Source organism: Neltuma alba, unplaced genomic scaffold, assembly GCF_004799145.2.
Source record: "Neltuma alba isolate B1F8T4 unplaced genomic scaffold, ASM479914v2 tig00002876_pilon, whole genome shotgun sequence".
NCBI classification, from domain to species: Eukaryota; Viridiplantae; Streptophyta; class Magnoliopsida; order Fabales; family Fabaceae; genus Neltuma; species Neltuma alba.
In genome coordinates this window covers 32,013-50,487 of record NW_021633053.1, presented here as the reverse complement: position 1 = coordinate 50,487, position 18,475 = coordinate 32,013, and positions in this window count along the sequence as shown.

Here is an 18,475-nt window from a genome sequence, read left to right as displayed (position 1 = left end):
AGTCAACAAAGTTTAGGCTCTATTTTGTATTTTGATATATAAAATGAAATGGAACAAGAAAGAAACTAAATGAAATGAAGTTCCTTTTTAAATATTAAATGTATTTATAGAAAAGAGAGTTAATGAGATATTCGGTTAGACTAGGTAAATAACATAATGTTAATTTTAGAAAAATAATAATCAAGAAAAATAAAACGGTTTGAATTGAATGGGCTTCCCCCTTTTAAAATATTTTCTCTATATTCACAACATTATATGCCTTGAGCTTCTGGAAACGTTGCATCTACATTTCTTTCAATGTTGTCAATGGGAATTTTTAAGGCACGCTTGGATGGAGGAACAGGTGAGCGGAAAATAGGAAGAAGGAATATTAGAAGAAACTTTTAAAAATGGTAAAAAAATAACTATTTTGGAGAGTTTTCTTCTTAGTATATATTCTTACCTCCTCAATTTTTTCTCATCCAAATAAAGGTTGTTTATGGAGGTTTCAAATACTACCTCTGATCATTAATATAAGATCCTGTTTGATTTTTATTTTAGTCATAAATATAAGACTCCAATTCACTTTGTCTCTCATATTTACTCAATTTTTTTCCAAGATAATCCTTCTAATAATTATAGTTATAGTTAATACACTAAATTAGTAAGGATATTTTAGGAAAGACAACGCCTTTCTAGAACAAATAACTAACTCAACTTACTTTTTTAATCTCTTTAAATTAGTCAATTAGCTCTTATAATTAAGACCGGAGGTAATATTACAAAATACTCCTCCGGTCCTTATTATAAGACCCAATTTGACTTTTTATTTGGTCCTAATTATAAGACCCAATCCATTTTGTCTCTTATATTTATGTATTTTTTTCCAAGATAATCCTTCTAATAATGATAGTTTTAGCTAATATACTTAATTAGCAAGGATATTTTAGGAATGACAATACTTATTTATTATAAATAACCAACTTAACTTACTTCCTTAATTTTCTCAAATAAATCAATTGGGTCTTATAATTAGGACCGGAGGAGTAATTTATTTGGGGAGACTATAAAAGTTAATAAACAAGTAGACATGAAGGAAGAAATGGCGGTTAGGGTGGGTGACCCTCTTACATTTAAACCTCTGACTTTGGTGCCCGCGGGTGGACAATGCTATTCAGGACACAGACCAAAAAAGTCAGAAGGATGGATCAGGACGCTCTCTGACTTCTGGCAATCTCATTTGACCCATTTATTTATCATTTCAACCGTCAATTTGTTTGTTACATCCTAAATAATATTTCCGTTTTTATTTATAAGATTTTTTTTATAATCTACAAACAAAATTTTATAATTAAGACTGGAGATAGTACTTATTTTGTTTCAAGGAATTTGTCTGTGATTCTGTGAATTTAGAAGGACTGATTATTATGAAGTTTTGACTAAAGAATACTACCTCCAAACCTTAATATAAGAACTAATTGACTAATTTAAGTAAATTAAAGAAATTTGTTAAATTAGTTATTTGTAATAAATAGGTGTTGTCTACCCTGGAGTACCCTTACTAATCATGTGTATTAGTTAAAACTACTATTTTGTATAATCTTTAATATGTACAACTAGTATAAGAACTATTTTAAAATAAATAAATAAATATGAAAGACAAAGTGGATTAAGATTTTATATTTAGAACCAACTTAAAATTCAAATTAGCTCTTATATTAAAAAGAAAAAAGTAATTTCTCTGTCCCTATAGTTTGCATGAGTTTTGCAACAGGTCCCTGAATTTTTTTTTTTTCATTTTATAGGATCCTTTGAGTTTACTCTGTTAGTTCCTTTAGTCCTTCATCTCAAAAACCGTTAAATAAGCAGTGACGGTGTTAAAATTTCCTTTAGATCAATTTGAGGTGGCAAATAGCTGGCAATATTTTACAAGTGGACTCTAACTAAAAATCTAGGTGGAAGTAGTTAGTGTCTGGGAAAAAATAAAGTCTTGCATCGAAGAAGCCACGCACTAGAGCATCGTCTTCTGTTTATTCCATTGATCTTCACTGTTGTCAAGGAGCTTCAGCAGATTACAAAATACTAGAAATGAAGTCCCAAATCCCCATAGATTCAAAATATATGATGCACCCACAAAACCTATTCATTGTTCAAGCCTTCAAGGTTCTGCCGCCGTTAACCCCTTTCTAGAACACAAATCCTTTTAAAAAGTTTGGCCATATTTCAAGACACAATAGCTGGGATATGATAGGGACAAAACTTTGAGGCTGGGTTGAAAAAACTCGAAATTTGACGGAATGAGATACGGATGTTACTGAACCCATGGTTCGATGGTTTTGGATTCACAATCAGAGAGTCCAGTTTCAGATTTTAGCTTCCTGTTTTCATAAACTTTAGCTTCGTAGAATCTAGAAAGGAATCAATTTCAGGTTCGATAGGGTGTTATGCTTTCGAGATTCGAGCACTTCGTTCTTGCCCTTCTTTCCTTCGTCTTCGTTCTGGTTCACCCTAATCTATTTGATATTCTGCTTGTATTTGATAGTTCTTGTATTTAACACAAGCATTTTTTTCCCCACATCAACCTCAAAAGATGCCACCTCAGATTGATCCAACGAAATCTTTAACATTGTTACTACTTATTTAACAGTTTTGAAGATGAAGGACTAACAAAGTTGACAGAGTAAATTTAAAGAACCTCATAAAAAGGAAAAAAAATTGAAGGACCTAATTCAAAGCTTGTGCAAACTATAAGGACTTGGAAACTAATTTTCCCAATTAAAAACCAAAAGTAGTATTTAACTATCTTTTTTTCCTTTTAATTTATTAGAACTAACATTTTGTTTACATTCTTCTTTTGCCTTCTCAATCTCAACTTTGTTTTCTGCCACTAACTTGCGTGACTCTTTTAGCAACCTTGATTCATGTTTGTTTGGGATAACCTTTAAAAGTATTTATAAGCATATTTTTCCTAAACTGAAATAAAATTCATCTCACAGGTTTATTTTATATTTTATAAATTATAATTAAAAAGTTACTTATAAATTATTTTAGAAAAAATTAATTCGTAGGTCCTTATAGTTCACTTCAATTTTGAATTAAGTCCTTATAGTTTATTTCTTTTGAATAGGGCCCTTGTATTTTGATCCATTAAGCCCATCCATTTTCAAAGGTTAACACCGTGAAGTTTTGATGATGTAGAGGCTAACTAAACTGACATGTGGATAAAGAAACATGAGTTGGCACCACATGGATTAATTTTGATGATAGGTGGATAATAAAGTGATTAAGAAGCCTGTAACTAAGACCATCGTGATAAGTCGATTCAGGAAACCATCACATTTCTGCCCTCTTGCTAATTTTGCAACCAGTTGCAGAACATTCAGTTTTGGTTTTCATTGGGTGCGGATATTATCAACGAAGAAGCCAACAATGTGAGCAGATAATAAAATCAGAAATTTTAATTTATATATGAAACATGACTCTTTAATTTTCCTCTTCAATTGTTGATTTACATATGATTACTGTTTTCGCCATTAAATTGTATTCAACATGCAGCTAAGTTGGGACATCATCCTCTTCAATACAAGTTTTGACAATTTCAATTTCTTACCATGATTTACTTTTTTAATCTTCAATTGCTAACCAGCTAAGGACTTAAGCTTGATAGTATAGGATATGCTAAATAGTATGGGAGCTATCGAGTTTATATCAGAAGTTTTGAAAACTTAATTAAGATCCACCAAAAAAATAAAACTCTCACTGCAAGAAAATTAAAGAAGAGAAACAAAAATATAGCAATAAATGGTAGATTAAGATATAAGAATGGTCGAGTGGTACTTGATGACATATAGCACCGTGAAATTTAAGAGTAATTTCCTTGTATCATGATTGCAATTGAAAGCAAGGAATTCCGCAGCGGGAGTCGGAAACTAAAGACCTAGAAACAATAACCCTTGATTTTTTTCCATGTTTACCTGAAAATTTTAGAAGTAAAATAATTTTAATATTATATTTTTAACATCTTAGCTGGCCATGAAAGCATATTATTAGTCACATCGTCAAAACTTAATAGTGTTATAACAGTGCTGACCCTTAAGGATTGATGGGTTTAACAAATCAAAGTGTAAGGGTCTGATTTTTTTTAAAAAAAACTATAGGGATTTGATTTAAAATTAAAGTAAATTATAAGAACTCATGAAGTAATTTTTTATTATTTTATTTTAAACAGGTTCAGAGTTCCTCCGTAAGAATCCCTTCGTATCGCAGCCGTGGTAACATATAGTCCTCTGAATTTAGTACAAATCAAATAATTGTACGTCTACTGGCAATTGTCCTCTTTTAATAAGAACCTATAGTTTTTCCCCCAGTCTGACAAAGCACTATCACTAGTTGGGAATTGAAGTGAAAACTGATGAATCCAAATAAATATAAATATTTTACAACTGTGTGCACTGTTTCTTTTATCAGTGATGAATCTTAGCTTCCTCCCTTCGCAATCATCATTTTATCTCTTTAATTAGAACCATCGTTACACAAAAGTTCCTACGGATTCCATTAATTATTGGCAATAGTTCTTATTCATTTTACTGTCTGGGAGAGTGTTCGTTTTGTAGATGACAAAACATGCCATCGTACTGACATTTAATTAGGCACGAAATGATTAGAGAGTGAAAAATTGAGAAGGGAAAAATGCAGCAGGTAATCCACGCTATTAGCTGAGCCATACTTCAGAACGATCGAGTTGAAATTTTGGACGTCAAGTTCAGGTGAAATATTTACGATTGTGGAAGTCGATGCTTTACATGCGTTCTTGGTCAAAGACTCAAAGATTAATTAATTAGCATTTTGTTTTATTAATCATCTAGTAATTTAGAATTATATTAGGATAAATTATGTTTGAATATTATATTATCATATCTTAAAAGAATAAATCTAAGATACTAGGATTAGATTAGATCTGATAAGATTTTAGGGTTAGTTTGTTAGGTTATGGTTTGCCTATATAAATGATCATTTTCCACAATCTATATGTATTTAAGTCTAGTAGATTTTTAATACAAATTAGCTTAATTTCTACCCTATATGAAGTTCTTAATCTCTCTGGATGTTGCTTAAATGCATATTAATATTCAGACATTTAATCGTAGCTAATCATATCTAGTATTCCTCCGATCCTTAATATAAGACCTATTTAACTGATTTAATTAGATTAAGAAAGGTGGGTAAGTTAGTTAATTATAAGAAATATGACATGTTTTTCTTAAAACATCATAATCATTTTTCTTAATATCTTCTCTCTCTCACTTACCTGATTATGGTTGAGAGAATATCTATATGGGTGATTTACGAAAAACTGATAAATATAAAAAATAAGTATTATATTTAGGACCAAAATTAACTTAATAATTAGTTTCTATATTAAGGACTGGAGGAATATAATAAGGCTTCTTGTTCCATACTGATACTAAGGGAAACTTTTTCTATATTTAGGGTTTCGTATAAGAGAAAAGAGTTAGGATGCTTAAGTAATATGTACCACAAATTTATCAGATCTAGATCGTCCAAATCTGACATAGACGGTTTAGATTTTTAAAAAAAATAATTATTTAATTGGTGTTAAATTAAAAATAAAGATAATTTGTAACTATATTTTTTTAAAAAAATAATTTTTATTTAAAAATATCAAATCTAAATTGACCAGATACCGCAGGTGCTCTCCAAAATCAGTCCGCTCTAAAGTGGCGGGTGAGAGTTGGCAGATTGGTTTCAGACTCAGTTGGAAGGATTTGGTTGTTAGGTAATTGGATAGGATTTGCATTGGGTGCTCATCACTTTTGATGAGCACCCAATACTCATCGGACCTGGACCGTCCAAATCTGATCTGGACGGTCCAGATTTATTTTTATTTTTATTTTTAAAAATAATTATTTTAATAGGTATATAATAAAAAATAAAAATAATCTTTTAACTATCATTCTTTAAAAGTGTAGTTTTCTATATTTTAAGATAATTATTTAAAAATATTAAATTTGGACTGTCCAGATTGCTCATTAAGTGATGAGCATTGGCTGCATTAAAAGGCTTCAATTTTGCCTTATCGTGAAAACGACGTCGTTTTTTTCAGCGGTGGTCCTAACTGCAAGTTGCAACACGGCCCGACCCCTAAACTCTTATCCTATGCCAACCCAGATTTTTTTTACTCAATATGGCAAGTTGGCAACAAACTTAAACACCTAAATCTGATCCAAAAAGGCAATGTCGTCACAAGAAATTAAAATATTAAATCTTTATTTGGGACACAATAAGAAAATAAGGATCTCGAATTCTATTCTTCATCTTTATGGAAAGGAAGAGAGAAACCTGTAAGCAGATCTGAAAACAAAAACATTCATTCTTGGCTGGGGCTCAAATTGAGATCTATGGCTATGGCCTCCTTCTCTTTAACGCTATCTGCTTGCCTGGCGATCTCTTCCTCCAGCGACGCTCTCCAACCGCGATGCGTTGCCGCCGTGCCGTCCTTCCCATCACCGCTGCTCTTAAAGTACTGAGCCGCCGCGTTCAGCCGGCGGAGGATCGTGCAAAACTCCTCCACCTCATCATCTGTCACCAGGCCCTCCCGCGCCTTCTTCTTCTGGGTGGTGCCGGGAACGACGTCTTGAACGTCGTCGGCGTGAAGCTTCCTCTTCTCTCCTTCCGACATGAGTGAGGGACACAGTGGGTCGGATCGTAATAATGATAATGGTAGGTTGTATATAACCATCACCCCCATTAGCATTCTTTTTTTTTTTTTTTGATATACACCCCATTGGCATTCTTTGCTTTGCTTGGCCATTGGTTATTTCCAAAAAAAAACACAAAGAAAAAAAAAGGGAATGCTACGGTACGGCCGCTTTCACGCGGCATGCGGATGGTTCCGTCTGGGGGAGGCCCGATGGTCATCTGACACGTGGGTGGCTATTGACGGGAAATGCATTGGTGCGTTATGACGCTAGTCTGATTTCACACTACCGCCTGGCCCAAAAAAATGGGATTTCATACTAACCCTTGTCATATCACCAACATGATGTCAGCGTGCATGGTCATATTTCTTTAGTTTTACTTGTGGTCCTAATTATAAAAACTAGTTGATTAATTTAAAGAGATTAAGTAAAAAATTAAGTTAGTTATTTGTAATAAATATATGTTGTCTTTTTTAAAATATCCTTGCTAATTAAGTGTATTGGCTATAATTATTATTGTTAGAAAGACTATCTTGGAAAAAATATTTAAATATGAGAGATAAAGTGGATTGGGATCTTATATTTAATACTAAAATAAAAGTCAAATAATGTCTTATATTAAAGATCGGAAGTAGTACCTGCCACTTATCTTTATTATCTCTCATAATTATTTCTTATTATCATAAGATTTGCAGATTTTTTTTATAAAAAAATTGAAATTGTAAACTTGTGAATATAACAGAGCAGATGCATCATGTATTCCCTAGTTTGAAAAAAGAATAAGAAATATCCTCTTTTCCTTCTCTTCTTCCTAATTCTTTACTTATTTTTTTATTCTTTTTTCCAATCTTTCTCTATTTTTTTTTGTTTTTTGTTTTTTGCTGTTTTAACCTTAAAATAAGAACATTCTTTTTAATTAAAAAAAACAAACACTAAAAACTTAAGATTATACGTGAGATCCTAGGTCTTCCCATTCCTTCATCTGGCTTATGTTCTTCATGTAGCATTCAGACTGAATGAGATCAAACTCATGATCTTTTAATTATGGAAATCATCTGTACCGTTTGGTCACGAGATGTTTGCCGTAAAAGCTTTTTAAAACTCATGGGTGTTAAAAAATTAATTGAAATTATATATGCTCTTAAGTTTATTTGTTGTTTTGACAAGTTTCTAATGATATATTTCAGTGTGTTAAATTTTTGTTTTACTCCTCTCATCCGTTTTTATAAAATTAAATTTCGTGTGAAACTTTTTATTTGGTTAACTCATCTTGTATTTGTATGTTTTCTTTTCAAACGTCACCATTGTTTTAAACTTTGCTTTAATAAGTCTCCTAAATTTAGAAATGATACGAACCTCCTAAAACTTCACAGTATTTTCAGAACAAATAACTTCATGAGTATTCAGAATTTTAGTTAAAATGATACTACTTCTTATTTTTAATATAAGATCTAGTTTGACTTTTCATTTGGTTTTAAATATAAGATCCTAATTCATTTTATTTTTCATATTTATCTATTTTTTTCAAAATAGTCATTGTGGTAGTTGCACATGTTAAATGTTTCATCAAATTATAGGTTTAGTTAATACACATAAGTAAGAATATTTTAGGAATGACAACACTAAGCTATTACAAATAACTAATTCAACTAATTTCATCAATCTCTTCAAATTAGTCAACTAGATCTTATATTAAGAATTGTAGATAATATAATATGTTCTAAAGCTTATTGGGAATTTTAATAAATTTCCAATGACATCTTTTAAATTTATTAAATTATTATTTAACTCTTCTCGTCTCTTTTTATAAGATAAAATAGGCAAGAGTTGGGTATCTCTATTTATAAAATAATTTACAACGTTTAAGCACTAATTAATATGTTTTTTTTTCCAAAAATGCCCTTTGAAAAAAATGATGCTTTTAATTAAAGGAAAGGATCACATTTAAAGCCCATTTAAAAACATATTTAAAAAGGAAAAATCCATTTAAAGCCATGTAGAATATGTTACTTCATAAATAGGAAAAAGACAATAATATGTTTGGTGGGGGGAATATAATATAATTGATGGATGATGCATGAATTTGGATAATCCCAACTGGTGATCTGAACTTGATGATAAAATAAGTATTCGATAAATAGGATGTTATCACACCAAATCATTTTTCTCTTTTTGTCTTTGAATTTTAATGGCCCTCTTTGAATTTAACGCCACAAGAATTGCAGCAGTAATTTGAATGCATCTTATGAAAACGGCGTAAAGGAAAAGAGAAAGCAATCGTGTTTTTATGTTGTCTCACCATCTACTTCAAAGGATCCCAACCTTTTGACATATAGATAGATAAGTCTAATACATGTGTCTCAAAACAGTTTGAACACATCAAGGAATTTTGTTGGGGTAATACCATTTGTAATTATAAAAATTTGATCTTATTTTGATATTAGTTGCTAACATTTGAAACTAAAATATTTTTGTTTCAAGGACAAAAAAGATTTAGACAAAACAAAATGAGATCAAATTTTAAGCATTAAAATCACTAGCTTCAAATTTCAAAGATTAAGGGTGTGTTTGGCAAGCACCCCAAACCATGGTTTGGGAAAAATGTTAGCCAAACACCCTTAAAAAAATCAAAACCATGGTTTGGGTTCAAAACCATGGTTTTGAGAAAAGCAGAAATTTTTTACTTTTAAAGGAAAAAGGGGAGAGTGTGAGAGCCTATAGGATATGTATCTTGTAGTTTTTTTATAAACATATTTTTTGTAAATATATTTAATCTTATATCTTATAAATATATATACATATTAATTATTTATTAATTATATTATCTTATATATTATTAATATATGTTAATAAAAAATATATTATTAACTATTTTATTCCTTCAAATTAAAATATATCATAAAATATATTTTTTCTATAATTATCATATTAATTTATGCCAATTTGTATATATAAAAAGTACTTCTAATAACAACTATCCAAATACTCACACTTCTCAAAATCACTTTTTCACAAAATCTATTCTTCTCAAAATCTATTTTTTTCAGAATCTATTCTCCAGAAGCTATTCTCCAAACCATGGTTTGGTTTCATCCAAACACACCCTAAAATCAAAACAAGATCAGACTACATGATATTTTTGTTTTTGGTCACAAGGGATACACTAACACAACACACACTCCTCCACGGGATCGAACCCGCTTGGTTCCACAGATTATTGGCAACTTCATGAATTAAAGATGAAATTGACTCTTTTTTTTTGGGTGGGCCTGGGACCATTGCCTAAATGGGCCTGGTGCCTCCACCCGGATTGTACTTGGATAGTAATATTAAAGACGGCATTACTGCTTTTTTTTTTGGGGTATAAAAACATCTTTTTCTATAGAAATAAAAAAAAAAAGAAGGCGATCAAAGATAATTGTGTTTGATTTTCCATGTCCTGTTCTTACTAGTTGAATATAAAAATATGTCGAAAAGTTGAATTAGTCCAGGTGGTTAATTTGTGGTTTGTAATGTTAATCAACTAGTTTGTTTGGGATCTTTAAACATTTTATGAGAAGTCATGTATATCATAATATTGAAAGTAAGGAAATGGGGAAACATACTAAAGGGTTAAATACAATTTGATTAAACTAAAATGAAGAATTGGAATTGGTTCCTTTTAGATTCACGATCTGAAGATTTTTCTCTTTTGCTTCCTTTTTTTTTGGGGGGTGGGGGAGGGAGAGGCTCATAACCGTTAAAAACTGACGGGATGAACGGGCTGTTCAATGCGACAACCATAGTTTTTGAAGCCCACTATATGTTATTGGGCTATGATCAGGGCCTCCCAATCAGTTCTTGGGCCGGAACTAAATAAAAGCCCATATATAATACCCAGTAATTAAGCGATTTTGAATTTTCTTCTAAGCAACACTGTAGGTATAATTTATCCCATTATTATTAGACCCCTTTTTGGGAGTTTTTCTTAGGGGTTTTTTGGCTTAACAAAAAGTACCTTTAAAAAATATTTTCATATGAGTCGAGATAAATTTTTTTTACATACTTTGTATGCCATAAAATTATTTTTAAAATTACGATTGGGTTTACACTCAAAAATCATTTTAATCATCACCCGTGCAGATGCTGTACACACTTTTGGACTAACAACTTCATACTCAAATGAAAATGTAAAGGAGGCGTTTTTCAGTTATTACTTATGACTTATGAGGATAATAAATTATAAATTTATAAAATGTAGATAAATTGGGTTGGCTAGAATTAGAGAGACAAGTCCCTTTCCTTTCGAAGGAGCAAAGCGGTTCTGAAAAGAAGGCACGAAGCTGATGATGTGTCAGAATTGGCGGTCGCAGGCACTGCCACGTCTCATGTAAAAGTCACCAAAAATAGCATGCAGGAGACAGCGAGATACTATTACTTTATTTTTTAAAAAAAGAAAAACAAAAACAAAAACAAAATGAGCGATAGGAATGGGACGGCTCAGAGTTTTGAAGAAGAGGTCCTCGTCACCGCGGACGTCGACATTCTCAGGGACACATGTCTCCACGGCGAACACGTGTCTGTCGACTTTTGGCGGCACGACCGGGAATGTGGGTATTTTGGCGCCAAAAGTGGGCCCCACTTTCCCGCTAATTGGCGGGAAACGGAAGCAATCCTTCCTCGGTCCACTCACCGCATCCCACGTGTCTTTTCCTCACTCCCTCTTTTCTCCTTCTCACCTCTCAACCACACTGCCCTGTTCCCCCTACGCTTGCGCTGATACGCTCCTCCTGCTCTTTCCTCAAAATATCACCCCCCCTAATTTTTTTTAAAAAAATATCTTCTTCTTTTTTTGTTTTATCTTTTCAATTTTTGGTAGGGAAAATGCAGAAATTTTCAAATCAGATTTAATTCTCATACTTTAACATGTTTTAACTACACCTAACTTCTTAATTACACATTTACGTAAGAATTCCTAATTTGGAATCACGCAATTTAGAAGTTCTTTTCTGTCAATTTTTTTAAATATTCAACATTTAAAGATAATTGAAATTATTTTCATGCAATACATGAGATGACCAATACCCTCATAACTCAGCATGAGCATTGTATGCTGTAGGGGGGAGGTGAGGAGTTAAATTTGGCTCATAATTTTAATAGATGCAATGACAACTCATAAACCTAAAAATAAAGTACCAACTGAAAAATAATAAAATATAATTCAACATATTCAATAATTTAGGGGAGGAAAGAATATACAGGCGACGAAACAAAGGGATCTTTAAATTTATGGGCAAAAGTGGCGGTTTCAAAGACGAGAGAAATAGGAAGGAAAAGGGATGATTAAAATATAGCAATAATAAAATAAAAAGAGAGAAAATGATGGCCGATCATGTCATTTGGATGCGAGAGGCATGGGACATGGAAGGACATAGGAAAATATCTTGTGGGACAGGGAGGATCTGAGAGACACGCGCTTTTGTCTTTCCACAGTGAAAGTGGGATTTCCCAAAAGTTGGCTCCTTCGATGCTGCAGTCAACCGAAACCAGGGAGTCTCCCATCCTTTCACGGTCGCACAAATTTACCGCTCAAGACCATATTTATGAATAAAAAAATATTTAATTGGAAATCAAATTATATTTTTAAAAATAATTTTATAATATACAAAATAAATATGTGAAGGGGTTTATCTTATTTTACCAAAAAATATTTTTCAAAAAAACTTTCTTATGTTAGAGGATGTTTGGTAATCAAGTGAAAATAGACTCAAATACTTTGTTTTTTGGTCAAAAGACTCGTATACTTATTTCATATATATCGTAAGATGTTATGGATCAGAATCAACACAAGAAAATGTAGAAATCTGGATTCTGTTAGAATATGAATATAACTGTCACAGAGTATGACCGATAAACATCTAGATACAAATCATAAAAATGCAATCAACAGCAAAAGGGAAGTAATAGAATTGTTAGAAGATATCCGCAAAGGGTCTAGAGAGGAAGGTAGAGAGTAGAGGTACAAAGAGAAGAATGACCCACAAAATCCACACCCTCTCACTCTCGCATAACCACTTTTATTCTCGCATTTTCCACAATACTCACTTGACATGTGAGCTGCGACAATAATTCTTGATATGGGCTTTATTCTCTTGGGCCTGAGAGTTGGGCCTGTCGGCCCTGCAGGGCTGGAATATCAAAAGTATTATGATTTGCTAGGCTCAGCTCCTCAGTTGGCGGGCTCAAGACCAGCCAGTGGGCTTTCGACCTGTTTAAAAAAAAAATCTTTTTTTTAAAATATTTCTCACATGCTTTAAATATAAGTCAAATAAAGCCACAAATACAAAACGACATCATATTTTTATGTCCATAAACATACCAAAATATCTAAAATTCATAACAAGTCAATAACACTCAAAACTTCCATCAAAGTTAGATAAACACTTTCATCCCAAAAAATCATAGACAAACACATTCATCAATGTTTTGAAACTTCATCTTCGCTATCATCAATTGCAAGGACATTTGATTGTGCTTCATTAGTAACAAGCTCTTCTTGACTTCTAAAAATATCAACAATTTCTTCATCATCATCAATATAACAAGCATTCTCTGCAACAAATAATAAACCAAAATTATAGACAAGCAGTATACTTGTTATCTTTGTCAATTTGAGCAATTGAAAGCATAACAAGATATAAATTTTTGATATTACCTTGATATGCAAATCCATGCAACCAGTTGTGAGTATATATAAGAGCCTGAAGATTAGCAGGAAGAATGGAACTTTTATCTTTTATGAAAACACATAAACCAATACTAAAAACTGATTCATTAGAAACTATTGTAATCAGAATACTCAAAATATCAGTTGCTATCTTCGAAAGAATTAGAAACCGAAGTTGATTGTTTTTTCACCAGTTCAAGACATTCAAATCTTTCTAATTATCAGGCTTCAGTATTGGTTCTTCTAAGTAAGTTTCCAATTTAGACTTGTCCTTTGAAGAATGATCCATGATCGCATAAATATCTTGATAATCCTGCATCATTTAAAAATTGAATCAAGCAAAAGTAAAAAGCTAAATAAAGAACAAATTAATTGATAAGATAAAACATTGACAAAATAAGACATACATCAAATGCATCATCAAAAGAGGTTGTTGTTGAAGTACTTGAAGTGTGAGAAGAATGATGAGTCATAAATGTTGAAGATTTAGAAGTTGAAACACTTGCAACTCCATGACTAGAAGATGATGTGATTGATGTCCCCATAGTTGAATATTTTTTAAAAATATCATCTAACTTGTTCTTAACAATAGCAATCTTCTCAGGAGAAGTGATATGATCAATCTTTTCATAACAATATTTGATAATGTTCAACTTCTATCTTGGATAAAAAATCACAGCAAGTGTAAGAAGGACGTTATAGTTTTGCCAATACTTGTCAAACTTTTCTTTCATTCTTCTTGACATCTCCCTAATCACATCATCAATACTCTTTACATTTGTATCAAGCAACATTTCAATTTTTGATACTTGCATAAAATAAGAGTTGGCAATTGGAGAAGATAACCCAGAAATTAACCTTATTATCTTTTCAAAAGGCCTCAAGAAATTGCACATTGCCTCTGCTCTATTCCACTCATCATTTGTCAGATTATAACATATTAGGTAATTTGAATCAGATATGCAAAAGCTTAGTGATATTTAAGTACACTCTCAAGCATTGCATAAGTAGAGTTCCATTTAGTTGGCACATCTAATCGCAAGCTCATAGAAGTGTCAATGCCACCAACTTGCTCAACAGATTGCTTGAATTGAGTCATCCTTGCCTCAGAAGCCTTCAACCATTTAATGCTCTCTCTAATCTTCCACAAAGCAATACTTGTTACTTTTAAACCTTCTTGAACTATCAAGTTAAGGATGTGGGCACATCATCTTATATGAAAAAATTCACCATTATAGACCAAGCTAAAGCTTTCTTGCAAAAGTAATTTCTCCTTCAAGAAGTCTTGCATATTATCATTTGTAGATGCATTATCTAAAGTAATTGAAAATACTTTATTCTCAATCCCCCATTCTTTCAAGCAATCATACATCTTTTTAGACAATTGTACTCCAGAATGTGGAGGCTCCATCTTGCAAAATGAAAGTATCTTGCTATTTAGAATCCACTTTTCATCTACAAAATGAGCTGTCAAACATATATATCCTTCAGAAGTCTCAGAAGTCCAACAATCAGAAGTCAAACATATTCTATTATGCTTTTCTTTAATTTTTCTTTCAAATTGTCCTTCTGATAGCAGAAGAACTTCATAACATTAACTACAATTGTTTTTCTAGTCATGAGCCTCACATCAAGATTCAACATCCTAAGTAGTTCCTAATCCATTTATATTCAACAAATGAATAAGGAAGACCATGTTCAATAGCCATAGTCATAAACTCCCTAACACAATTATGACCAAGTTTTCTAGACCTAATATTGCCTTCATTGTCCATCATTATCACCCCAGCATCATGAAATTTGTCTAGACATTTACAAGACTTAATATGACGATTTAAATGTAAAGTGCCTTTAGCCCCACCCGATGCATATAAACCATCACAACCATTACACTTTGCCTTCATTACCCCATCAATCTCAACTCTTCTACAATATTTCCAAACATCAGATATCAAAGTTCTAGCCTTCTTAGGCTTTGATTCTTTAGTCTCTTGAAGAGAAAATGACTGACCTTTGGGGTTTACAGTTATAGCTAATGATTTATTAGTAGCTTGAGCTTTCTCTTTTTCTTGTTGCAAGGAAGACATGATGCTGCCAACAATCACAAAAAAAAGCCATAGTCAAAATGGCTAACAGGGGCAAGCATGTAGACGCAGTATTGGAATGAACAACAAATGAAATAATGAATGATTCTTAATCCAATAAAAGCAACATGAATGCTATCAAATGATTGTTAATCCAATAGAAGCTACTATGGGATGCTATCAATCAAATGAATGAACAACAAATGAATGCTATCAGATTTACTCAAAATCTCAGGTTTGAACTACATGTAATTGATTATACAGTGTCTAAAATACCAATAACTCACTCATAGAGTACGTAAAGGCATGTTGGACGCTGGTAAAGCTGCTACTAAAATCGACCGTCTTAGTCTTGTCTCATAGACGTAGGTAGGGGAAGCAGAGATGAAACTTGTAGTCGTGGGTAATAGGGCAAGGCGAGATTGATTGCTGGTTTACAGCTACACTACAATGGAAGTCACTAGACGAGAAGCTCAACTTGGGCGTGAGAGCCGACGAACTCATTGGACGAGAAGCTCAACGCCGTAGCTAGCAAAGAGATACCTAGCAGCTATTGTCAAACCACGAAATGTGAGCTTGGTAGGCAACTAAGGTGAGATCAGAGATGGAGAGGCCGTAATGTTGACTGCTTCTACTTGATTGCTGGTTGACGGCGACATGACGGTGGAAGTCGGCCACTCAAGACTCAAGAGATACAGAGATTCAACAGTGACTTTGTGAGCTGAGACTTGAGAGTGAGAGGCAGAACTGAAGAGTGAAGACTGTGAAGGATTGGAAATTTGGAATGGAGGTGTGGAGGATTGAGATTTGAGAGTGAGAGTGAAGACCGACAAGGCAACGATTGTGGTAGAGGATTGAGATTTGAGAGTGAGTAAGCAGTAGTCAGTCAAGCTGACAGAACTAAAGGCTAAAGCTAGGGTTTTTTTTCCTTTAAGTTTGAGTTTTGACGTGGTGCTGTCTTGAACTCCTTTGATAAATTTTTTTTAAAAAGTTACTGTTTACGGGCTTAAATGGGCTAGCCTTTTTATTTTGCGGCCTTACAGAGCTAGCCCTTTTAAGTCTAAGTCCTTTTTCAAAACCCCAAATTACAAGCCCGGCACTCACTTTAAACAGGCTGGCCTGACGGGTTTAGCCTGTTTTCCCGGCTCTAGGCTTGATCCTCCTTTTCCTTACCATTCATAACAATGCCCCCTGAAAAGTAGCGACCTTGCCATCAAGGTCAAAAGAGGGGTAGAATTCATGTATGTCATCAGTGAGTTCCCAAGAAGGTTTCTCATCACCATCCCATTGCATCAAAAACTTGCTGAACCTAATTGTCCTTTTGCTTAATCACTCAGGCATTTAAAATTGCGAGGGGCTATAGTAGAGGGCCCTCTAAATCAGTTAACAATGGTAAAGGGACATATGGTACAGCAAGTCAGCAATGGGATTCTCACACCTTTTCAGCATTGACACATAAAACACCAAACAAATTCGGGCAGAATTAGGCAATGTGAGGCAATAGGCGACTTCACTAGTCTTTTGTTCTACTGGAAAAGGACTAAAATATCAAAGAGACAGTTTGTGATGTTTTCGTAGCACGAAAGAGTGCTGCCTATAACGTTGTAGCTTCACAAATACCAGGTCACTCACATTAAAATGAACCTCCATCTATTTCAGATATGCAAATCGTTTCATTCTCTGTTGAGCTTTGGAAATTTTCTTTGAGTTTGTTATTAGCATGGTTTAGTTATAAAAGGTTATTTCTTAATGTTACTATGAAAAAGTTAAATTTATTGGTTTATTAGGAATGTTGTTTTAGATATCCTCAGTGTAATAAAGCTTGGCAATCTCTATTGCCTTGAGGAGGGTATGCGTTGCTGCGATATCACTTCTTGGCGTATCTCAGGCTTCAGTCTACTGGTAAAATAGTCTATTAGGGCATCCTCAGTCAACCCCTCTTTCTGATTGGCTAAAGCCATAAATTGTCTACAGTACTCTTTAATGGGATCAGTCTACATTAGCTTGAATAGTTTGGCTCTGGGCTGCTTGTAACACCCTATCTAGAAACTTGCCATACTTAATATAATATAGGAATGTCAACACCATTACCATGGTAATTAAAGAAAACAGGTTACAAACTTTATTTCAAAATTTTCTCCCTCGTTATGAAATAACCATGATATAAAAGAATAAGATATACAGTTAGCAATATAACATATCTTGGTTATAAAAGGGTTATACTTACCCATTATACATAACCATGTTAGGAAAGGATTATACCCCTCACATGGCTATAAAAAGCCTTTAATATACCTGATTGACAAAGTTTGTCACAATTAATCTAACAAAATTAAGTTTAACTCATTTCGAAGACATCCTCATAAATGTATAATCATAAATGTTTCAACATTGATAATATAAAAAGAGATGTATAATGATATCCTAGGTGGCAAATAATTAATGACTAAACATAACCAGAGTTTGAGGTGTGATCACCAATGAAGGTGACCTCACACCTCCGGTTCCTTCCCCGCCGCGGCTACTTTGTTACGCTTACCTGAAAATTGTAGATGTAATGGAATGAGACTACTGTCTCAATAACGAAAACTCCTACCCACCTCACTTACCAGCACCCCTAAGAGGTGCCAAGTGGGACTAACAATTAAGATAGTCATTAAATATGTTACTATCACATAACAGATACTAAATATCATAAACATATAAGCTAAAGGAAAATATCAACTTATGTGCTTGCTTTACTCATCACTCATTATCATTATTCATCATTTGATTCCTACCTTATATCCTTCTTATACCTGCCGACTTGAACCCATGGGCTAAGTCTTAATCAGGTGATTGGTAACTCTCAGAGCTTCCCACGCGTGTGATGCAGACCGGCTAAAGTCGGCAGAGCACACACAGGCCATGGGTTCCTCTAGAAAAGGGGGATTCTGCCCCAATGGGTTTACTGCCTAGTATCCTAACCGGGATGCTGCCCTCGAGGA